The sequence below is a fragment of the Chiloscyllium punctatum genome, chromosome 26 (assembly GCF_047496795.1).
Source record: "Chiloscyllium punctatum isolate Juve2018m chromosome 26, sChiPun1.3, whole genome shotgun sequence".
Classification (NCBI taxonomy): Eukaryota; Metazoa; Chordata; class Chondrichthyes; order Orectolobiformes; family Hemiscylliidae; genus Chiloscyllium; species Chiloscyllium punctatum.
The window spans coordinates 50,385,364-50,411,611 of NC_092764.1; the positions used below are offsets into that span (position 1 = coordinate 50,385,364).

At 39.7% G+C, this 26,248-nt stretch overlaps 1 long non-coding RNA gene across 1 annotated transcript in view; it reads left to right on the forward strand.

Annotated features, from left to right (window-relative positions):
* Window positions 1–24,394, forward strand: part of LOC140453038 (uncharacterized) — a 37,591-nt gene extending 13,197 nt beyond the window's left edge. Inside the window, exons 2-3 of the long non-coding RNA XR_011952286.1 lie at window positions 16,927–17,034; window positions 24,327–24,394. This is a non-coding gene — a long non-coding RNA (uncharacterized lncRNA). The remainder of the gene's footprint in view (window positions 1–16,926; window positions 17,035–24,326) is intronic.
* The last annotated feature ends 1,854 nt before the right edge of the window (window positions 24,395–26,248 follow it).

The window sequence follows — 26,248 nt, forward strand, 5'->3', positions numbered from 1 at the left end:
TTATTGTACGAAAAACTGATATTAAAAATAATTTTCAGCACAGAAATCAATATTTGTAATCTGAATGATCTTGCTTGAGTTCACTTAAAATATGTTATTAGCTGCTCCAAAACTCAGCGAAATAGAAATTTGCATTTTGCTCGAGTTTTTAAAATTTAATATGCAAGACCTCTCCTATTTATTTTGAGTAAATATTAATATATAAAATTCAAATTAATATAAATCATGGAACATGAAGAAAACTGCCAAATAATGTCACTTACATTGTAAATGTTTAACTCTCAAAGGGTATAATGAATCACTCATGAGTTCATTGTGTGGTGAAGAGGTAATCTACACTGGTTATTTTCCAAACCAATGATGCTTCTGACTTTGAAATTATTTTGAAGACACATTGATGCCATGATGCTACAAGATTGTCCCTTGGCAGTTCAGTGAAGTTTTTGAAATTCAACTTTAGAAGATTGTGGTTAGGTGGCTTGGGATCTACAGTTGCAATTTGTGTTTTGCTTTCCACGTTCTAGTCAAATTAGCAGTCAGATTGTTACGTACAATATCGGTTTAAATACACATTTCAACATTGCTGTGAAGTGGAACCCACTCTGCTATTGGCTGAAATTAGCTTTCTTTTAGCTTTGCAGCAAAACAATGCAAAAACCAAAATTATAACATTTACTGTGTCATACAGAAAGCAATGTCCACATTCACATTTCTCTCATATAATATGATAATTTGACCTCTACTTCGATTCGCAGATCTGAATTTTAATATGTAGGGATCTCAGATAAGAACATTATTCTCTTATTGAATTCTAAATTGTAAGAAGAACTGCAGTGCTTTATTATAAAATGTTAACATTAAGAAGTGATGTTTGTTCTATATTTCTGATAAAATTGAACACTGTATATTGCATTTTTGAAAATCTGAATATTTAGTTTCATAGCATGGCTATATGAGGTGCAAGAATGTGGACATCTTGCTACAATTGTTTAGGGCTTTGGTGACCCCACAAATGGTGTACATGTGAAATCTGGTCTCCATTTCTAATGATGGATTTACTTACATATTAGGCAACATGTAAAAAAAATCCACAAAATTTGTTCCTAGAATGAGAGGGTAGTTCTATAATAAGAGGCTACGTAAATTGGTTCAATATTTTCGGGACATAATCTTATGGGGACGTGAATGTCGCAGGCTATCATGAGAAATATGGCATGATTCCATGAAGATTCTCAACATGGAATCAGAATGGGTACCTGGCAACTTCAGCTTACCACTTGCTCCAAAGGACCTTCATATTGGATACTGGGCACCAACATCTCAGTGCACACTCATATGTGCCCACATCTATGAACATTGGCATTCAACATGTGCCAGCCTCCAAGAACCCACATGGCATATCTCTGATCCACTTATTGTGTGCCTCTGGATTTCGATGCTGCATCTCAGGGGACAACAGCAACTATTATTGGAAGAAAATAAAGAACTACTGATGTGGAAAACCTGAAACAAAAACAGAAATTGCTGGAGAAACTCAGCAGGTTTGGAAGCATCTGTACAAAGACATGTTTGATGTCAAAGCAGTAGATTACTGCACGGTATTAATGTGGAAAAGGAATAGATGAAAAAGGTAACTTCACAAATTTTTCATTAAAGAAATTAATATTTAGAACTTTTTTCCATTTGCAGCCATGGATTTCTTTGAATTTTAGAAGGAACTGTCCAAACACAAAGTTGGGTAAATGATTACAGAAACAGTAAAGTGAAAAGAATGTCTTAATTTTCTCTAAGATATTGGGGTCAATTAGATAGCTACCAAACTGAATGTGAGGACCACAATGCCCAACTGGGTCACATCTGTTGACTGCACTCTAAGCAGCATGCTAACCTTGTGCTGGTTGCTGTTACCTTACTGTTGACTGGCTGGATTCCTGAACAGTAGGCCAAATATCCCAAGTTGCTAGCTTTGATTAAACCACTCCGAGTTAAATAGAGTCTTGATTGACGAGAGAGGGGTGTTGGAAATAGAAAAGAATTTGGAGTTGATGCCACAATCAGGTCAACCATAGTCTTTGATAGGATCATATGGTGGAGCAGGCTTGAGGGGAGGTGAATGGCCTATTCTTGCTCCTCATCCACCAGTTTGTATGTGTCTAAAGTTAGCCTGCCTTACTTAAAGGATCCCGCACTCTTAAAAGGTAGAAGTGGATTTCTCATGGGTCTGTTCCTGGGCTTGGCCCAAATGGCGATAAACAGGCATAGGCATTGGGTGGTTAAGTGGGCGATTCAGCCCAGCTGCCTGGCCCTCATAAACACAGGTTTATGTCTGTGGAGAGGGAATATGCAGTGTCTGCACAGTGAAGGCCTTCTGTGGCTGTTGGGCACTGCTGGAGTGCACTTTCAAAATGACATTTTAAATTTGAAATATTATTAATTTAAATTTGCACCTCTGATTTCTGTTACAGTCCCCCTTTAATGCATTGGTACATTTTAAGTTGGTTTCATTTTATTTGTTTGAATTCTTTTGATTAAATTTGATTTAACTGATCATAAAAGAGTTATACCCCTTACCTTCTCCACACTATGATCTTAATCTTCTACCTTTCCCAACAAGACGGTCATGTTAATGACAGAGTATTGTCACTTGTTTTACATGCACAGGGACCAGCTCTGATACTGGTAGTGTGTGTAATTTTTGAGGAATGGCAAGAAGGTTGGATCTACATGATGCAATAAATTGGGCATGAATGACCTGTCGTCAGGGTAAAGGGAAAGAATGGCTCATTCCAGCTTACTGCATGCGAGGTCACATGTGAGTTCCGTCATAAAGGAGTCTAAAGACGACTTTGATGGGGGCAATACAGAGAAGGCAGCTCATAAATATAGATGACAACATTTCTGCTGCACTGTGACGACTGCCAAACATCCTGGGGTAATGTCAAAGAATGTGGAGGAGTCTGGCAATAACTTGGCACAAAGCTCTGTGCAAAGTTTGCAGCCTGTCCTTTCCCGCATGGAAATGATGACAACTCCATTTTCACATTTGTGGACTCAACTATTATTAGCTACTTGATGTTTCAGCTTTCACTGAACAGAAGGGGTGTCACCATAAGTTTGAATACTGTTGGGGAAGCTCAGACTGGCGTCATGTAAAAGTCAGTTTGCTGCTTCATATGCTGTCATTGCTGCCATCATGGCTGCAGATATCAGGGGTTGAAACCTACCAGAAATTTGCTAATTGTCAATTTTCATGAAGTGTTTCTCTCTGCAAATTCTCATCCATTTTCTGATGCAATCTTCCCAAACTCACCTCAATAATTATGCACCATGACCCCATATTTCCCTGCTCAACATTTTGGCCCACCCACTACAAGAGGAAGTGTTGACCACTGCCAGCACCTTCTGGGATTCCTGGTGTTGGCACCACCTTCAAAGCCCAGCCATGCACCAGGTCAAACGCAGCAGCCCTGAACCATTCGCTATATTTGTCCTGGCCATGTCAGAGACAGCGTAATTAGCTCCAAGCTTTGCTAAAGTCCTGGTGGATCAGGTCTGCAGTGGTCACTGTCTATGGAGCATGCCCTGAGAACCTTGTGACTGATGGAGGTCTGGAGGATCAAGCAGTGAGCTGAAATCACTTTGTCTTTCACGTTGAGAATTGTTGCCATATAGTCTCTATGTGACATATGGGAGAATGAGAAACTGTATATCAATGTGGCGGGATGGTGTAATAATGAGGATATTAATGCATACTAATACATCCAAAGTTATCTTGCTATTCACTCATGAGAACTTCATTATGACATTCAACACTTGGTTGGAAATGGGAATTTTTTTGCCCTCAACACCGGGAAGCTGATCTCACACCATTTTCTCAAGCTTTTTACCTATATCTACACTGTTCAGGAAAAATTCTTCCCCAGTTATCTACCTATTCCCCAATTGATTATAGGATATCTGATGCACCACTCCATAGGAAAAGCAATGACTTTTGTGCTTCTAACTCTGCAACTCCATTGTAGCTGTGCTTTTGCCTACTAGTCCACTTGTCAGACTGCTGCTGCCCATCCTGAGATAATGCAGTCTACATCTGGGCCCTTTTAGAGTTAAGGTCACTCTAGCTCAAGGTCATCCCTCAGGGTCATGAGTCATCTCCTCCTCTCCAGGTCAACAAACATCCACCAAACATGTGGCAGCCACTGGGGAGTGACTGATTTTGCACTAAAAGAATGCACAAGAGTAATTAGTTGACTTTTCTATGCAGTGTGACAAGTTTTAATTCATAAATTCGGTTTAAAATGTTTATTTTGAGCCGACTTTTAATTTTGTATTACAACCAATTGGGTGTTGTGATCATTGATTACAGAAGGTAGGTGAGGTGTAGGGTTATTGATAGAAGAATGATTGGAGCTATTGTTATTGATATCACACTTGGTTCAGTTTACATGGACAGCCTATCCAGAAAGAGGCTGAATGTCTGCCTGTCTCTTCCTCCTTCTCCTTTTGGTCCCGCTTCTGAGCTGCTCAAGTACAATTGGAGATGGTGATTGTGACTTTATGACAGTAAGACTGCATGACATGTAGGGCTTTCCTGGTGAAGGGCTTTTGTCCGAAATGTCAATTTCCCTGCTCCTCAGATGCTGCCTGACCTGCTGTACTTTTCCAGCACTCTAATCTCGACTCTAATCTCCAGCATCTGCAGTACCCACCTCTGCCTTCATGATGTGTAGCAGACCACCACAAATCTTGACATCAGCTCTACTAAACATCGCTGCACCTCCAGAACATACAAAGCGAAGCGTTTTTGCAGCATGGGTTTTATCATGGGTTACATGGTAATATGGCTTTCACAGGGATGTGAGCATGTACACATATAATGCGCAATTAAGTCATCAGCTTTGTTCTAAGCAGATAGCTGTCAATAGCCTTTGGTTTGCCACTCTTTGGATTAGCATGTTCTTTAAATGCAATTGGCTGCCACAGAATGAGGCATCATCACTGGTCTCAGGATATTGGTAATATCCAGCATGAATCTTGCACATGGTAACTTATAGGCTGAATTCTGATGGAAGGAAATCCATTTTGTTGCCAAACAGAGCAAAGTTCATATGTGACACCTGGAAAACAATGCAATGTGACATCCTGCAGCAGGGAGTAGTTGCAGCAGACAGCAGGTTGCAGTGAAGGCATCCTTACTGAGCTGCAGATATCATACACATTAGGCTTGTTTCACCACTCCAATAAAGCAAACTGGGAGGCAGGAGGGTTCACAAAATGCTGGCAACAAAACAATGACTGGAAGGGAGCTGATGAATTCCCACTGCCACAGGATACTGTCAGGATTAGGAACCTCAGTGACACGGTCACTGACTGACCTGAAGAAGATAGCAAATTGAATCACATCACAGGTAAATTATCTCTAATTTCCTTGCCTAGTCAGCATTTTACCACCATTAGGAGAGGCCACAATCACTTGTAGAGACTGCCAGGTAAAACTGTGGCAGCCTTTTTTCCACAAGTGGGTTCCTGGGATCCTGTACATCTAGACAACTGACTGATAAGGCCTTCCTTTTGGGACTCTGACAAGACAGTCACCAGCAGCACTTGAACCTTCTGGGAACCTGAGCTACAAAGGCTCATGGAGAGGTCACAATGACAGCTCTGCAGCTACAGTGCCAAGACTGAAGGATTGCCCCATCTGATTGCAGGGACCACTTGCTTGGTCCCAGCACACACAATTAAAAAAGATTACTTTTCTTTCAGGTTGGCATTGCCTAGCCTACCAAGCTGCGGGTCTTCTATTTGGGCTGTCTACTCTGAGGTGGGTCACCATCCTCAATTGAATAGCTGCCCTGGCAAAAGTGGACCACTCCCCACTGAACATCCATGCCGGTTATGATGTGCTACTTCTGAGTCAGGCTTTGATAAGAATCTGGCCACTATTCCTCACTGAGACACAGAAATGATAATTGCATCAATTCTCAAATGTTCACAATCATATTACTTTTATTTAATATTAATGACCAACAGAAAATTACCTTACATTTCAGGCTCAAAAATCACAGTCATTTCCTTCCTTTTCAAGCAAGTGTTTAAGATAGTAGCTACTTTACAGATTATCTAACTGTGTACCCAGGAGACCAGCTTACAGGTACCAACCTCGATGATGGATATGGTCACAAAAGATTAAGAAAATGTCTCAGAAAATATCATTGGTTCAACTTGGAAGGATTGCTTTACTGATACAAAGTGCTCCCTTTTGGCCTTATGTACACTTCCCTTATGTTTAATAAATGTCTGTCAGTGGCGGAGTGGCTCCTGGGATCCTGTACCTGTATATCTAGACAACTGACTGATAAGGCCTTCCTTTTGGGACTCTGACAAGACAGTCACCAGCAGCACTTGAACCTTCTGGGAACCTGAGCTACAATGTAAGCCCAGAAAACTGCAAGTTTGAGACAGCGTGGAATGTATGCGTTATGTGAGCAATTTCACTCCCACTGGGGAGGTTTGACATCAGTGATGCAAATCCAAATGCAGTATAGTGATGCAATCTGAGGAAGGATAATAATAACCACAGTGCAATATCCAATGCAAATATCCTGAGGAGATCCTGGCAATTGAATCTTTTCACAGTACATAGGAACCAAATGGTCTCCATAGGTAGCAGATGCAATCTTCATCCCCTTCTCTTATCAGTGACTTCTTTACTGAATGGGGAAGAGGACCACTCAAAGTTATCTATTGCTCTGACAAGTTGCCCTTATAATAAAGCCTTTAGAATTGTAAAATACCACAGAAGCATTTTGACATCAATCCACACAAGGATATATTTGAGCAGCCATTCAAAAGTTTGGTCAAAGATGTGGTTTTGAAGATAATTTTAAAGGAGTAGAGAGAGGTTTAGGAAGCAAATTCCAAAGCTGACGGCCTTGGTAGCAGATGTAAAGCTGCTACTCATACAGCAATTAAAAACAGATATACACAGGAGGCCAAGATCAGAGGAACACACTTACCTCAGAGTTGTGAGGCTGAAGGAATATACAGCCATAAGGAGAGTGAGGCCTGAGAAAGTCTTGACAATAGGTATGAGTCTGTTAATACTGATATGTTTCTTAACTAGGAATCAATGTAGCTCAAAGAGTACAAGGGGGTTGTAGGTGAGTGGGGTTGGTACAAGTTAGCAGATGGGCAATAGTTTGAATGTCATCAAAGGGATAGAGCATGGATGGCCAGTCAGGTATTTTGGAATAGTCAAGTCTAGATATACCTTGAGGTATGAATAAGGGTTTTTGCAGCTGATTAGCTAAATAGAAACAGAAATGGGTGGTTTCACTGAGTTGGAAATACATGGTTGGAGTGAAGGCATGGAAATGTGATCAGAAGCTCATGATGGGGTCAAATATAATATAGAAGGCTGTGGACAGTCTGGTTCAATGTCAATTTCTCAGAAGAAAGACAGAAACAGCAGCTAGGGAAAGGAATTTGTGGAGACTGAAGACAAGGGGTTCAGTCTCCCTAATGTTCATTAAGAGGACATTTCTGCTAAACACTGGATGTGAGCAAGCGGTCTGACACCTTAGAAACAGTGGCAGGGTCAATAAATATCGTGGGGTGGTAGATCTGGATGTGTGCATGTGGAAAATGGCACTGTTAAAGAATGTTCTGTGCAAGTGTCAGTATGTAGATGAGAAATAGAAGGAAGTCAAAGATAGATTCTTGCAAAACACCAGAGGTAATAGTGTAGGAATGGCAAGACAAACTATTTCAGATGATTTTACTGGCTGTGACTTATAGATACAAGGGTAGGCAAATGCAATCCCACACAGTTTGATGTGAGTGAAGAGGTACTTCTATTCACAAACATCAGATCAGATCCAATCCAGCCAATCAGTAACAACCAGTCTACACTCAATCACCAGAAAAGTAATGGAAGATGTTGCTGCTAGTGATTTTAAGAGACAATTATGCATTAATAACCTGCTCACTCACTTATACCCAGTTTGGGTTCCTCCAGGAACACCCAATTCTCGATCTCATTACAACCTTGGTCCAAATTTGGATAAAAGAGCTGAAGTTCAAAACTAAGTGAAAGTACCTACCCTTAGCATGAAGGGAGCTGTTGACTGAAATGACATCAAACAACATTAGTAAAATTGAAGGTGATGAGAATTTTCAGAAAACTGTTCATGGACCAGAGCCATACCCAGTAGTAGTTGTTGGAGGCCAATTGCTTCAGTCTTAGGACATCACTACAGGAATTCTTCTAGGCACTGCCTAAGCCAAAATGTTTCAACTCATATACAATGACTTTCCTTTCACCATTGGTTCAGAAGTACCTGTACAGGCATACGCTGACAATTACACTGGTTATTTCCATTTCCAATTCTTCAAACAATAAGGCAGTGTTTCATAGAGCAAGACTGGGTCAATATCCAGTTTGTGGATAATTACCAAGTGACATTTATGTCACACACATCTGCGAGGCAATGACCATATGCTAGAAGAGGAAATCGAAGTAAGATTCTTCCACCAACAACAAAAGAGGAAATCACTACTGACCAGTGACTTTGCTGGAAGAGACACATAAATCTCATGGATACAAGAGCAAAAAAAGGCTGGAAATTCAGCAGTGGTGACAGCACACAAGGCAGTTGACATCAGACATGGCAAAAACTGCCCACTTGATTAACATCCTTTGACCGATTACAGCCATTCCATCTAGAATCAGTGTATTACAGATGGAGAGCACACCTTTTTCAAGGTAAGATGCAGCAGCAGGGTTTCTTCTTTGACCCAGTCAAAGACCTGAAACTGTTCTTGCTAACAATACTTTTGGAAAACTTTCACCAAATTGACTGCAGTGTCTTGACAAGATAGCTTGAGGGCAGTTAAGGGTGTGGAATAAATGTTGGTTTTACCAGCAATACAAACACTCAGTCAACAAATAAGTGTGATTAACCATGTCAAAGGTTGAAGGCAGGTTTGAAAGAGGTAGGAAGGCTACTTTAGCAAATATGGACCAAATATTTGCTTTTTAGTTTTAAACTGGTGCGGCTACAAACTGTGACAGGTTTTAATACTGCCAGGAAGAAATGGTTTCTCCTGGCAGGTGGATTGTTCAGCAGGAGGCACAGATTTAAAATGATTATTAACAAGTTCTATTCTTCCAGCACTGTGTTATGATGATCTGGGGAAATGCATTGTATGGATGGATTGTGATAACAAATTCACCAGTAACATTGAATGGAGAAAGTGCAGTGGAATGAGACTATTGGATAACGCTTTCAGAAATTTCAGCAAATTGCAATCTAGCATCTGTAGTTTCTGCAGCATGGTGCATCAACAGTATGTGTTAAACTCACCAAAGAGCTGGCCCACACAGCCCCTTCTATATGTTGCAGGCCTCCACCTATTACATTTAAAATAATGACGGAGAAGGATAGACCAGATCTAAAAGTTGAAGTTCTAATTTGGAGAAAGGCCAATTTTGATGGTATTAGGCAAGAACTTTTGAAAGCTGATTGGGGGCAGATGTTCGCAGGTAAAGGGACGGCTGGAAAATGGGAAGCCTTCAGAAATGAGATAACGAGAATCCAGAGAAAGTATATTCCTCTTTGGGTGAAAGGAAAGGCTGGTAGGTATAGGGAATGCTGGATGACTAAAGAAATTGAGGGTTTGGTTAAGAAAAAGAAGGAAGCATATGTAAGGTATAGACAGGATAGATCGAGTGAATCCTTAGAAGAGTATAAAGGAAGTAGGAGCATACTTAAGAGGGAAATCAGGAGGGCAAAAAGGGGACATGAGATAACTTTGGCAAATAGAATTAAGGAGAATCCAGAGGTTTGAGAAATACATTAAGGACAAAAGGGTAACTAGGGAGAGAATAGGGCCCCTCAAAGATCAGCAAGGCAGCTTTTGTGAGGAGCTGCAGAAAATGGGGGAGATACTAAACGAGTATTTTGCATCAGTATTTACTGTGGAAAAGGATATGGAAGATATAGAATGTAGGGAAATAGATGGTGACATCTTATAAGATGTCCATATTACAGAGTAGGAAGTGCTGGATGTCTTGAAACACATTAAAATGGATAAATCCCCAGGACCTGATCAGGTGTACCTTAGAACATATGGCTCAGTGGTTAACACTACTGCCTCACAGCGCCAGGGACCCGGGTTCAATTCCCGCCTCAGGAAACTGTCTGTATGGAGTTTGCACATTCTCCCTATGTCTGCGTGGGTTTCCTCCAGGTGCTCTGGTTTCCTCCCACAGTCAAAGATGCGCAGAGTAGGTGAATTGGCCATGCTAACTTGTCCATAGAGTTCGGTGTAGGGGAATGGCTCTGGGTGGGTTGCTCTTTGTAGGGTCAGTGTGGACTAGTTGGATGAAGGGCCTGTTTCCAACTGTAGGGAATTTAAAAAGAACTCTGTGGGAAGCCAGAGAAGTGATTGCTGGGCCTCTTGCTGAGAAATTTGTATCATCGATAGTCACAGGTGAGATGCTGGAAGACTGGAGGTTGGTTAACGTGTTCAAGAAGGGTGATAAGGACAAGCCAGGGAACTAAAGACCAGTGAGCCTGACGTCGGTGGTGGGCAATCTTGAGGGGCAGGATGTACATTTATTTGGAAAGGCAAAGACCGATTAGGGATAGTCAACATGGTTTTGTGTGTGGGAAATCATGTCTCACAAACTTGATTGAGTTTTTTGAAGAAGTAACAAAGAGGATTGATGAGAGCAGAGCGGTAGATGTGATCTATATGGATTTCAGTAAGGCATTCAACAAGGTTCCCCATGGGAGACTGATTAGCAAGGTTAGATCTCACGGAATACGGGGAGAACTAGCCATTTGGATACAGAACTGGCTCAAAGATAGAAGACAGAGGGTGGTGGTGGAGGGTTGTTTTTCAGACTGGAGGTCTGTGACCAGTGGAGCGCCACAAGGCTTGGTGCTGGGACGTCTACTTTATGTCATTTACATAAAAGATTTGGATGCGAGCATAAGAGGTACAGTTAGTAAGTTTGCAGATGACACCAAAATTGGAGGTGTAGTGGACAACAAAAAGGGTTACCTCAGATTACAACAGGATCTGGACCAGATGGGCCAATGGGCTGAGAAGTGGCAGGTGGAGTTTAATTCAGATAAATGCGAGGTCCTGCATTTTGGGAAAGCAAATCTTAACAGGACTTGTAAACTTAATGGTAAGGTCCAAGGGAGTGTTGCTGAACAAAGAGACCTTGGAGTGCAGATTCATAGCTCCTTGAAAGTGGAGTCACAGGTAGATAGGATAGTGAAGAAGGCGTTTGGTATGCTTTCTTTTATTGGTCAGAGTATTGAGTACAGGAGTTGGGAGGTCATGTTGCGGCTGTACAGGACATTGGTTAGGCCACTGTTGGAATATTGTGTGCAATTCTGGTCTCCTTCCTATCGGAAAGATGTTGTAAAACTTGAAAGGGTTCAGAAAAGATTTACAAGGATGTTGCCAGGGTTGGAAGATTAGAGCCATAGGGAGAGGCTGAATAGGCTGGGGCTGTTTTCCCTGGAGTGTCGGAGGCTGAGGGGTGACCTTATAGAGGCTTACAAAATTATGAGGGGCATGGATAGGATAAATAGGCAAAGTCTTTTACCTGGGGTCGGGGAGTCCAGAACTAGAGTGCATAGGTTTAGGGTGAGAGGGGAAAGATATAAAAGAGACCTATGGGGCAAGAGGAATCATATAAATCAAGAGGGTGAGAGGCATGGTTGTGATTGGCAAACCGTTGTTCTTTCTGATCCTAGGTAGGAGATCGAATGATAAAATAAGGTACACCACGAGTGTGCTGTTGTATTTAACCCATGACGTGTCCACAGACATTTAGTCAGCCTAATGCAGAACAATCCCCACTATACTACTGTCTCCCAAATGCTGTGTCATCACTTATTTGTTTCAAACATTTATTCAATTTTAAATTCAAAGGTGCAGAGCTCTAACTCAACTATGTCCTATAGTGTAATAAAACAGTTTGTTCTCCAGTGGCAAGCTGAATAATGATATTTCTTCTAAATATTTTCTCACTTTTCTCAGGACAAATTTTAAATCAACACTACTTGCCAACACCTCCTCAGCCATTGAAAATAGACTTTTCCCTTTCCCTCAATACGTTTTAAACTTCTATTATGTATCTTCTTAACCTTCTGTGCTTCATTGGGACTGAGTCAATATCTTCATAATGATAGTTTCTGATCCTGGCACCATTGTTGTGGATCCACACTCATTTTCTGTAGCTTTAATACAATCTGATGCTGGAACCTGCACACATCACCTCAACGATGGTTTACATCAACATTTTTTTGCAAATTTATCATCGCCTATTAACTCTTGCACTAAAGAAAATGATCAAAAAATACAACACTTAGTAGTAACATTTAAAGCATCTATTTAACATGAAACTTATAATGTGCCACACAATAAAATCAACACAATTCAATACAACTAAAATCATACACTAAGTCAACTTAAAATGTGTAAATGGGAGACAGTCATCATTCTAAAAACATATTGCAATTTAAAGCTAGTCACCTTAAAGTCAGGCCTCATGTGGTTACAGTTGTCACCTGTATCATGACAAAGTACCTGGGCAATATTGAGTGCTCATACTTGGTCTTAACAGTGGTTTGAGGCTTCAGTGAGCTCACAGCAAAGCATGCTAGTGAGAGCTCTGTTCCAGGTGAGAGTAGGATGACCTTATCTTATATATAGTTAATGTAATTAATTTATTTTTGCCTGAACAGATATTGGTAATATTTAGCATTAGTGACTATATGCATCACTTGAGATTTATCAAAATTATGGGATGATCAAAATTACATTTCTTGCTTATTGAAGAATGATGCACAATTTTCAATTCTCTTTGTGCATTTCAAAATGAGCATTTGATCTGCCATTCACTTTATTGTCATTCTCTTTCTCTCATAAAATAATGGGAGCACTTAAGTATTATCATATTGGCTATGCTTCTATTCTCTACAATTTTGTATGCTGAACTGAGAAAAGTCTATGATGTCCCAGATATCTCTCTCCTTGTTAAATTGACCATTTGTTTGATTTTTAGTACAAAGAAATGAAGGAATATGATGAGATCATGATATTTTAAGTCAATATTTATTAAAAAATCAATCTTGATGAAAATCTGCCCATCCCTCTAATTAGATGAGGCAACTAGAGGTTGATGTTTAATTGCAAAAGTAATTACATGGAGCAGATAGCCAGTGACATTTGATTATCTAGTTGATTGATTAAAAAGCCTACCTCATGGAACAGATTGTCAGCTATGGGATTCGAGACAATAGAGCAAATAAAAAAGTTGTCCTGTTAGCAATCATGAATTTCAAGGATGAAATTAAAGCAACTAAACACCTTCCAATCTTTTTAACCATAGACATACAAGTGCAGTGCTGCATGACTGGGATACAGAATAGGCTTAGCTTTAGGTGATTCAGGGATGATGAAGAGTTTGAAATGGAAAGGCAGCTGGAAACCAAAATTAAAGAAAAAGTTAGAGGAAAAGAGAAGAGGTTTCTCAAACTATATTAATTCATATTAAAGATAAAAGTCTTTGGCTTTATTTTCCATGTGCTCTTAATATCAATCCCTACATTGCCTCCTCTACTTTTCTAGTTACTCATTTTTGCTACTTCCTCCTCTGCCTTCCCATTAATCAAATAATTCAAGATCTTATTAATTAGGCAAGGTCTGTCTGCTGTCCATTGTGTTAAGTTTCAAGAAGGTGTATTAGTGGCCATTTGTTGACAGTGTCCAATTATCTCAACCATTGTGTGTTTTATTTGGACAGTTATAAGGAGCAAATGAATGCTGTTGCCACCGGACATGTGAGGATTGATGTCAAAAAATAAAAAAACTAGTCTACATCACTAGAAGACACTTAGACACACCTGCTTTTAAAAACAAATACTGTTTATGTCTAAAAGGGTTGAAATCCTGCAGATAAATTTAGTTTCAAATATTATTTGCCTTTTAGATGTACATACTCTGGGTTAAGTTGCACAGGCCCCAGGCTTCTAAAACTACCACAGCCTCCAAAATGTTTGTAAATTGTAGCATATGTGCTGTTTTTGCAGGCTGTTTGCTTTGCAGATAAACACAAAGCAGCAGGACTTATTAAATTTCGATGAAGTTTACCAAATTTGCAGGATCAGTAGGGTGGGCCCAACAGGGAGGCTTTCCCACTGCTTCCAGCATGTGATGGTGCTGATCTTACTTAGCATTCTGGGCATATTACACTGCTGAACCCATCCAGTTAATCTCCATAGCAAAGATTAGTTTATTTGATTAAGGTTGTTCCATAGGGACAATCATGGTTACTCCCTAGAAAGCCTCAAGTGTGTCTTATTGTAACCTTTTGCGAGCTAAAAGGGTTCAGTATAGTAATTTTTACTTTGCTTTTATATGATTGAAAAATAAATTGAAAATGAATTTCTGCTAAAGCAAGGGTTTTAAATATGAGGTAAAGGTCAGTACCCTATGATTTTCTCATTTTATTTTAAGAACAATAATAACACAATTGTGAGTTATGTAAAATCCCATGTTTCTGCCATAGTTTTGTCAATACTGCCAGGCTGTTCCCAAATAATTACAAGCCCTGTAAGTCAAATGATGTATCTATTTTATATAGGAGAGAGAATTCATTCTAAAAGACTTGGAACTATTCAGTTTATACAATATAACAATTTTCATTTGATGAAGGTGTTCCCATCCAAGATGATACAAGTTAATCACAAAGTACGTTAACTGCAACCAGCACTTTTAATTTCATCTCAAAATGACCAGCATAATAATGAGAAACTCTCATAGGTGATGCCACCTACCATGGGGTCATTGTAAATTGCAGATATTCTGGGCAAAATCACAGAACTGTGTCATCTGCTGGATCAGGGCTTGTGAACAGAAGGGGTGTGAGGCCTTACTGTCAGGTGGCAGGCAAGGTGACAGCTGCATTGTTTTTAAAAGATTTATGTCACGGCTGATCCACTGGACCTGTGTGGGATTTCACATTCTCAACACACAAATGTATCAAGGCTTTTACCAGTGCAATTGTTTCCAGATTATTTTACTTCATCTCATTCTCTGTGCTGAGGTTAGTGCGGCAGCCCAGGTGTAGAAACAGCCTCTGAGAAATGTCTCCTCACCTCACTCTAAAATGGCCTAGCGCATTACTCTGAGACTGTGCTCCCTTGTTCTGGACCCATCCAATCACAGAAACCATTATCATGCATCCAGTCTGTCCGGCCCATTCTGCATTTTATACATTTCAATACGACATCCTCTCCTCTTATGACAAACATGCCATCCCAGGAACCAGTCTGATGAATCCTTCATGCAGGCCCTCTATGAAAAGTATGTATTTTCTTACAATAAGGAAACCAAACTGCACAAAATGCTCCAAGTGTGGTCTCATCAAGGCCCTATATGGCTGTACCAAGACTTCCTTGTTTCTGCTCCCCTAGAATCCCTCAGGTGCAGTCTGCGATAAGCTGTACACACATTGCATTGCGATAGCCGTTATCATAACATGACAGACTAATAGAAAAAGGTTCCATTCAATTTATATACAAGTTATCTGTGATCATCTGTAAAACATCTTAGAGGTCTACGCCAAGTATCCTGGAAGCTGCCACAGTGGCTATATCCTTGAGAACTCTTAGGTTCCTGTTTCATTTTAAAGGTGGCTGTTAGGAGATAAGGGAAAATCTACACTCAATGTGGCTAATAACTTCGATATGCAACCCCCAACTGAGGCTGAGTGCAAATAAAATGCAGCCCATTCTTCCACCAGGGGCACCCTGGAGCAGGCAGCAGACCTCCCATTTGGATCAGTCTGGGATCGGGGTAAGGGAGTTGTTGAGCAGTAAATTCCAGAATGTGCTGCATAATCCTTGTATGCTGTTCTCTACATAATTGCAGCAAGCAAAGTGTGAATGTGAACGTGCTGAAGAGCTGGGACAGTGGCAGCAGTCTTCGGAGGAAAAAGAGGAGGACATTGAGCAGGAGAACCATTACCTTCCCTTTGATAGAGCAGTGTAGTGTTAGTTGCAACAAGTCAGATAGGACTTAATTGATACTCGCTTGCAATAGATGTGAATTAGGTGAAGTCATCATTGATTGACTGTTCATATATTGTTTGTAAGGCATGCAGCTCCTGTTTATCCCTGGCAACAAATGCAATTTTTTTATTTGTTTCTTCTTCACTTTTCCTTTTCAACTAAAGTTAATGTTAACAACTGTTTGAAGGTTTTCCAGCATGTGATGTTTCCACATTGAACAATGGCCATTGTTATAGAGTCATAGAGATGTACAGCACAGAAACAGACCCAACGGTCCAACTTGAACATGCCAATCAGATATCCCAACCCAATCTAGCCCCACCTGCCAGCACCCGGCCCACATTCCTCCAAACCCTTCCTCTTCATATCCCCATCCAAATAACTTTTAAATGTTGTAATCACACCAGCTTCCACCACTTCCTCTGGCAGCTCATTCCATACACGTACCACCCTCTGCCTGAAAAAGTTGCTCATTAGGTCTCTTTTATATCTTTCCCCTCTCACCCTGAACCTATGCCATCTAGTTCTGGACTCCCCCACCCCAGGGAAAATATTTTGTCTATTTATATTACACAGGATGCTAGAGAATGAATAGTACTCCGTCAGACACGGTTCTAACATGGTAAGGCACTAAGGATGGGTGACCTCTGTCACTTCATTCTTTTAGCTGCAGTTATTACAACGGTAAATCTGACGGGTGATGATACAAAGAGGCAATACAGTTATGATTGTGAGATTTTATTTCCAATGAAATATCAATTGTATCACGTTTGTACCCTCAATAGCTTTTCTTTTTCATTTGCTTCCATTACATGTACTGTGAAAGGACATTTACAGTGGCAGTAATCGATCTGGAGCACAGCTGAGTTCTAAACATGGTGCTGAGGGTGGAAATACCTGAACCTCCTGGCAGGGATGAATACTTCTGTCACTGGTGAGTGCACAAGGAATGAGAGTGGCTCTATCGAGTGCATACATAGTTTGGTAAGCAGCAGGGAATTGTGCGAGAAAACTTGTTAGAGCTTACAGAGAGAAACTCTTCATGAATCTCCCTGGAATTGACAGTCAATTTTTAATCTAAGTCATTCCTTTGCGATATTATCTGAAGTTGTCTCCATATGAAAAACAAACCCTTCAAACAACACCATTCCATATTTCGACAAATAAAAAAAAATATAGACTCAAAACCTAATTTCAACCTAACCAACAAAAACACGGTCATGTAAACAACACACTTGACGTATCAGGCTCTCATACCTATGTTGAAGAAGGTAAAAAATATGAGTAGCAAGCAGACCATACAACATATGTAGCATCATTCAATACGATCTTGGCTGGTCTTTAGATTCATCTCCACTTTCCTGCCAGCTCCCCATATCCCTTGATTCCCCGAGACACCAAAAGCCTGGCCATCTCAGCCTTAACTTTATTCAATTATGAAGCATCCACAACCCTTTGCAGACAGGACTCCAAAGACTCACAACACTTTAAGTGAAAAGTTTCTTCTCATCTTGGTTCTAAATACTTACCTTGAAATTATGCTCTTATGTTCCAGATTCTCTTGCCAGGAGTAACAATCTATCTATCCTTCAGAACTGCAAATGTTCAAATGAGGTCAGCTGTCATTGTTCTAAATGCCAGAGAGTACAGACTCATTTGCTCAGTCTCTCATCATAGGCCATCCCTCTCATCCCATGGACCAATCTAATGTTACAACAGAGGCTGGAGGAGTGCATTGTTGCTCTTGTCCCATTACTCCAAAGGTCGCAGCATACAATAAAAAATATTACCAGGTCCCAAATGACCAATTAAATACCTTGTCTATATCAGATTTTAAACAAAAATATTTATCGACCAGCATTCTTAATAAACACAATTATGGATTTATTATCAAAACAGAACTAATTCAGTAAAAATGCAACAATTGTTTAACATAAAACTCAGTATGATAGACGTTTAAGTGCTTATCCTTCACAATATTCCCAAAACACACACATACAAACACATTCACTCTCTTCAGGAAAATTGTTAAAAAAATTCTCCTTAGAGCTTAGCTTTCTGGAAAAAGAAACACCTTGGCCAAAGGGCTATTCTTGAAGGCATATGAATGACATGCAGGATATTCCAGAGTCTGTTGTTGGATGTTCTTGCACATATGGGGTCAAGTCACGAATCATTGACACTGCAGATCTGTCTCTGGTTCTCTCTTAACTCTTGCAAACACAGCTTAATCAGGAAATTCATTTTCTCAATCATTATTCCAAAAGAAAGATAGTTTCATCCTGAACTGATGGAGAGGGTTTTCTTCACAGAAGTAAGAGAGCTCAGCTGGGCAGCTTGTTCTTGACGAGCTTTTTTTCAATTCAGTTGGGTTCGAAGCAGGCTTCTTCCAACTGAACCAAATAAAACAAGGCAGTCGCTGTTCAAAGCAGCCTCAACAGAGATTGCAGCAAAGCAAACATGTCATGTGAATTTGAGGAATGTTGTTTCAAAATATCTCCAATGTCCACAGTTAACTTTCAGTGATTTTTTAAAAAAGAAAATACATCAGATATGTCCAAATAGATATATACATGAAAGAAACTCCCTTTTCCACAATCCTTCAACGTCAAGTTCTCCAAGGGATATTAAAATTACAGTGTCTACATAACACATGTACACCCTACTTTAAATAAAAGGTAAAGTTTCCATAGTCCTACTGAATCAGAGGGCTGCTCTTTCATTAGAGAGAGAGAGACGTGGAGAGGGGGAGAGAGAGAGAGAGAGAAAGAGAGAGAGAGAAATGACTGGTGGTGTTTAAACATGAGGGTCATCATGCCTCAGATGAGGAGATTAAAAAAAGCAGTAACCTCTTCATGGTAACTTCTTTGAATATGGAGACCAAAATGCACATTGTAGTCCAGCTATGTTTTCATCAAAACCTTGAACAATTGTAGCAAGACCTGTTTATTCTTATATTTTAATCATCTTCCAATAAAGGTCAATGTGCCATTTACCTTCTGAATTGCTTGTTATATACAATGCTAGTCTTCTGTGTTCGTTTCATCTTTCTAGTTTCCTGTATTTTTGATTGTGAACTGAATTGGGTAAAGGACTGGTTTAAATTCTAAGGATTCTCAAAGGATTGCTGCACTTTCAAAATCAAATAATTTGACACTTATTGTAAGTGCTGTTTACACAGCTGCTTGTTCAAGCAGGATTGGAAGCCTAGTTTGCAGATAATCTGGAACCAATGGGCTGGTTATGAAGAGAGATTTGACTGGCAACAAATTGGCATTTGGATGCATACCAGTTATTGAAAACAAAGGCCTCCTACCTGCCAACAACTATATAGTTGGCTCCCAGGTAGCTGAACAGTTTAGAGGTGTGAACGTTAGTGCAGGAACAATTTGAGCTTTGGAAGGGATGGAGCTATGTTTAATCTGTGCAGTAAAGACTGAAGAGGGGCAGTTTATTTTTCCCTCAGAAGTTATTGTAAGCTGTGGCTCTTAACAGGAAGCCAGACACTTTAAAATATGAATCTGCCACCCTGTACCATTTGCAAACACATGAAAGTATCTGAAGAGAGAGAGAAAGAGACAGAGATTCAAGGATCAATAGGTCTTAAAAAAAATCAAATGGACCATTTCAATGAACGTGTGAACAGAGACCACTGAACTGCCTTTGCAATGATTTCATCCATCCACCCAGATTGATTGTGTGTGTGTGTGTGTGTTAAATTTTTGAATAGTACAGTACATCGGTAGTTCATAATTGTTTATCTGCAATTAGTGTCTATTACAAATAAATATATCCGTTTATTGTTTTCTGTCACTCTGGGTCTAGAACACAGATAAATTGGGGAATTCTGCATACAGTTTAAAATCTTCAATGTTTGTGGTTACTCTGGGAATACCGGAGCTTGATTTCCAATGCACTGGCTTATTGCTGCATAAAAAACTCCCAAGTTCCTCTAAACATCAAAATTTCAACATTTCACAAGTTTTGAAAACCATTTTGATTATCAATTCTTATGGCTCAAGTGAATAACCTCACGCTTCCACACTTTATTCTCCAACTACCACCTAGTTGCCTACTCACTTAACCTGTCTATATCTAACTGCAGCTTTCTGGGGTTGGTTGGTGGGGTAGTGATGAGTTGAGGTGAAGGTGCCTGACAGGAAGCGACCCCTCTTTCCTACCAACCTCAGGCTTGCCTGTTTGAACTCATTTGCAATTTCCCAAAATGGAAAGACCCTATCTATCTCAGATTAAATACAAGTGGCGATACAATGTAGTTTAAAACGGTTACTTAAGAGTTTTGACTGAACTGGAGTGGGAGTGAGTCTCGAAGACGACAAACCCTCAAGGTTGGGCTTTCCCTTTCCCTTAAATATCCCCCTCCACCTCCATAGAGTCATAGAGATGTACAGCATAGAAAGAGACCCTTTGGTCCAACCCATCCATGCCGACCAGATATCCCAACCTAATCTAGTCCCACCTTCCAGCACCCGGCCCATATCCCTCCAAACCCTTCCTTTTCATATACCTATCCAAATGCCTCTTAAATGTTGCAATTGTACAAGCCTCCACCACTTCCTCTGGCAGATCATTCCATACATGTACCACCCTCTGTGTGAAAAAGTTGCCCCTTAGGTCTCTTTTATATCTTTCCCCTCTCACGTTAAACCTGTGCCCTCTAGTTCTGGACTCCCCAACCCCAGAAAAAAGACTTTGCCTATTTATCCTATCCATGTCCCTCATAATTTTGTAAACCTCTATAAGGTCAGCCCTCAGCCTCCGATGCTCCAGGGAAAACAGCCCCAGCCTGTTCAGCCTTTCCCAATCGCTCAAATCCTCCAACCCTGGCAACATCCTTGTACATCTTTTCTGAACCCTTTCAAGTTTCACAACATCTTTCCAATAGAAAGGAGACCAGAATTGCATGCAATATTCCAACCGGCCTAACCAATGTCCTGTGCAGCCACAACATGACCTCCCAACTCCTGTACTCAATACTCTGACCAATAAAAGAAAGCATACCGAACACCTTCTTCACTATCCTAACTACCTGCGATGCCACTTGCAAGGAGCTATGATCCTGCACTCCAAGGTCTCTTTGTTCAGCATCACTCCCTAGAACCTTACCGTTAAGTGTATTAGTCCTGCTAAGATTTGCTTTCCCAAAATTCAGCACCTTGCATTTATCTGAATTAAACTCCATCTGGCACTTCTCAGCCCATTGGCCCATCTGGTCAAGTTCCTGTTGTAATCTGAGGTAACCCTCTTCGCTGTCCACTACACCTCCAATTTTGGTGTCATCTGCAAACTTACTAACTGTACCTCTTATGCTCGCATCCAAATCTTTTATGTAAATGACAAAAAGTAGAGGGCCCAGCACTGATCCTTGTGGCGCTCCACTGGTCACAGGCCTCCAGTCTGAAAAACAACCCTCCACTACCACCCTCTGTCTTCTACCTTTGAGCCAGTTCTGTATCCAAATGGCTAGTTCTCCCTGTATTCCATGAGATCTAACCTTGTTCAACAGTCTCCCATGGGGAACCTTGTTGAATGCCTTACTGAAGTCCATACAGATCACATCTACTGCTCTGCCCTCATCAATCCTCTTTGTTACTTCTTCAAAAAACTCAACTAAGTTTGTGAGACATGATTTCCCACGCACAAAGCCATGTTGACTATCCCTAATCAGTCCTTGCCTTTCCAAATACATGTACATCCTGTCCCTCAGGATTCCCTCAAACAACTTGCCCACCACCGAGGTCACGCTCACCAGACTATAGTTCCCTGGCTTGTTTTTACCACCCTTCTTAAACAGTGGCACCACGTTTGCCAACCTCCAGTCTTCCAGCACCTCACCTGTGACTATTGATGATACAAATATCTCAGCAAAAGGCTCAGCAATCACTTCTCTGGCTTCCCACTGAGTTCTCAGGTACACTTGATCAGGTTCTGGGGATTTAACCACCTTTACCAGTTTCAAGACATCCAGCACTTCCTCCTCTGTAACCTGGACATTTTGCAAGATGTCACCATCTATTTCCCTACAGTCTATAACGTCCATATCCTTTTCCACAGTAAATACTGATGCAAAATATTCATTTAGTGTCTCCCTCATTTTCTGTGGCTCCACACAAAGGCCGCCTTGATGATCTTTGAGGGGCCCTATTCTCTCCAGTCCTGGGGAGTCACTAAATTGCATTCATCATAACTATATTTTCCAAATTCCCAGTCATTGTTTTTGTAATGCTACCATATAAACAAGAAATATTACTACTAAAAGTTAATTTAACCAGATTTTTTTGTTTTTGCACATTGCTCTTTGGAAATAACATGTTATATTTTTATATAACATTTGAAACAATTTCATGCAACTTTGAATAGGGAATTTTATATTTTTGCATGCAAGTTATTTTGATAATTTTGCTACCTAATCAAATGTTGTTTTTACAGTATTTCATAAATATGTTCACACGACTAAATGATTCATAACTATTCTAAAGCAGTTTCCTGATATGAATGAGCAAATGTACAGTGACTTCCAGCAATAGAATATCAAAATGCAGAATGTGAAACTTGATGATAGTCTGAACTTCAACTAAGTGGAAGCAATTGAGACATTACACGTTATGAAATTTAGAGAAATTATAACATGGAAAAACAAGTAAATAATTCTAATCATATTCTGGGGAACGTCTTGGAGTAGACATTGACTGGAGACCAACAAGTGGAATCATAAGGTTAAGGAGGGAGCACACAATGAAGCATGCAATGGTGGGTGAGCAAGTGGAGGCTGTTGCAGACATGAAGCAACATTTTGAATATGGGCTTAAGCCAGGCATTTCTCTGCTTCTTACCCATTAAGCTACCTTCAGATGTGGATGCTTAAAAATGAACAGGGGACATCAAAGTTTCTTGCACTAGACATCAGAGAAATGATAGGTTCATCACTTTGATATCAGGGGTAGTGGGTGAATTTGTCCCCGAAAGCATCCAAAATGTAAAACACTCAAGAAACAGGAGAAAGGCCATTCCCCTGTGAGAGAGACAAAATCAGTGAAGAGTGGCTCTTCCTACCTTAGATTCAGTCTGTCTCATAATCTTTCAATTGAAGGCTGTTTCCTCCACTAGTGAGCCTGTCACCAACAAATGCGGGAGAAAATCAGTTTGTGATTGGAGGATCAGCTGATATAGTAAGATTGAGTATGTTGCTGTTGGTCAGGCCTGGGGTCTGGAATTTGTCTAAGAGTGGAGATTGGGGTGAGGTGAGCCAGGTCTGAGGACTGAGGTTGACAGGATTTGGGAGATACTGTCATGCTTTCTGCCACAAGCTTTTGGGGAGGAGGGAGCTGCAGGAGAGGCTGCATGGGAGGATAAGAGAGAGGCTTCATGGGAGGCAGGGAGCAAGGATTAGGCTGCAAAGACCCCTAACCCCGTAAATAAAGGAATACTCAGCTCACAGAAAGACTTGAAATCCTGAGATAAGTAACTTCTTCAAAATGAATATGGGATTGTTACCTGAAGTTTGCCTAAGTTTCGGAGTTATTTTCTGGATGAGAGTGTTTGTGAAATTGAAAAAGTCAATTCCTGAGTAGACGAAACTAATTAAGATCTCAATGAGTTTGGAGATAAGAAAATTGATCTAGACTGAGAAAAGGAAACCAGAATAGCATTTAATGAAATCCACTGACATTCAATTAAAAAAAACATTTTAACTAGAAACAAAAAAAACTAAACAATATTTTGAAGATAAACTAATGGTACTTAAAGAAAAGGACTATTGTTGAGGAGGAACTTATCTATTTAAATATCCCTCTGTTTTTCTAAACAAATACTATATGAAAATGGACAGCTAGCAAGGTTAGTGGAATAGTCTATTTTGTGGGCACCTAACTTAAATTAAACTGAAATAACACAGATATGATTCAATGATAAATTAAGTTGAAATGCATTAGTATGCCAATTGCATTACATTGTTATTCTCTAATGAAGACAATGCTATTTCGAATGATCCCTTTTCACAAACATTAATTTAGTAGTAAACCGTTGGAATAGATGACTAATGTGCAATGAACTTGGATTCAGTATTCTTCAAGAAAGAGTAAGGTCTGCTTCTTTCAAAGGTGATGACCTCCCCACAAAAGGGTAATGTAAATCAGAGCAAATGCAGTCTCCTACTTTAGCTCACCTGATGCAAGTAACCTAAGTTTTGATGTTCTTTCATCTTAGCTGGAAGATGTTACTCTGGGTGGAGGGAGCATATGTATCAAGATGAACAAGGTATTATAACTGGGTGTGACAGGGTGAGTTGACCAATAGATCTTTTTCTGTCATTTTCTTGTGTTCATACATTAATTTTATTATTTAAATGCAGACAGCTGTAATCATTTGCAGTATTTCATATGTGACATTTAAAATCTGTGTCCTGACCCTACTTCAACATTTAGCACTCCAACAGTACAAGACTGTCCTCAAGGATATAGAAATTTAAATTTTAAGTCATGAGGAAGAGTTGATTTTTTGAATGTATTAATGATCAGTCCTCATGTCTCAAATGTAGGTTATGATTGTCCTGTCAATGTTAGACAACTTAAGAGTATAAAAGGTAAAATTTCCTTTCACTATACAGTTGGAATCAAATGTTCTTTCAAAAGCATCTGTGAAAGGAAGTTGAAAGTTTATTCTAAACTATTGTGGACAGTGAAATATTCAAAAAGTAACACTATTTTTAAAATAAAGAAATCTACTGAAACAAAGTTAGAAATCACTCGACACTAGGTTATAGTCCAACAAGCTTATTTGAAATGAAAGCTACCAGAGACTGCTCCTTCATCAGGTGAAGTCACTTGAAATAAACCTGTTGGGCTATAAGTTGGTGCCGTGTGACATCTGACTTCGTCCACCCCAGTCCAACCCCACCACCTCCATATCATGGCTGCTGAAACAAAATAATTATGTTCTGCAATGGAGAGATATTGATCAAAATGTTAGAATTTTTTTGACATCAGCATGTTAACTTGGTTGGAGCACATTCTGAACATAATTTAAATCAAAGATTAAAAATACATGTTTTGATGTACCATGTTGATCAATATTTACACTCTTGACCTGACGAATAAACACAAAATGTTGTAACTGAACAAAAGATTAATTCCTCGAGTAATATTTTGTAGACATCTTACTATTCACAAGAGTTTCAGTCACAGTCTTTCTAATTATGTATTTTGACATCATCAGTAAACTGACCTTCTATTGTCTTGCACAATTGATGTAGACATAAATGTGCATGTGATGCATTCCTTTGAATCAACCACAATTAGGTTGATTTGATAAAACATATACCATGTATATCACATCTTTCCTGGTAAGTGTAATGGTTTGTTCTATAATTGTCCAATTAGCTATTTCTTAACCTTGCTTGATTGCAGTGTATCTGCCCCTTCAGTTAAAATGTTCATTGTGATTTGTTAAAAGCTAGTCACTTGTTAGTAAACGGCATGATTGTTTAATGACATCACTACACTGGACAGCAGTGTAAATAAAACCTCCTGATATCACAAAGCACTTTCAGAACATGGAAATTTACCATATATTTTATTTGGTTCACCTCAAGAATATGAAAAAAAACAAATGTTAACTGAAATTTCTGAGCTATAAAAATGGTAAACATTTGCTCCTTGGGTTGCAGAAATAAATTGAGTCTATTTGTGCTTTCAACCATCAACTTTGTTTGTCATAACACATTCTCAATCATTCCTGTAACACCTGGGGCAACATCCCATTGAATATCTCTGTAAAATAATAGATGGTTGGCATATAGTTACTACTGATCCTTAATAATCGTAGAGGCAATGTGTGAATGAAAACTCATAATTTATTTCTTAACATTTTAAATATAAATATACACACAAGAGGAAGATTTTCATAAGCGACAGCCAATGTGTGGTTAACAGTGGATCCATTATGTTCTTGGTGCACAAATACAATGGGTATGTGTCCCAAATTCCTGCAGTGCTTGTCCTAACTTACATTGCACAACTCCAGAGAAACAGAGCAAACTATGGAAATCCAAACACTTAATTTTCTTAGATTGTTGAGATTATTTGTTGTTGTGCCCCAGAAGTAGTTGCTACAGTTCCTAATTCCAACAG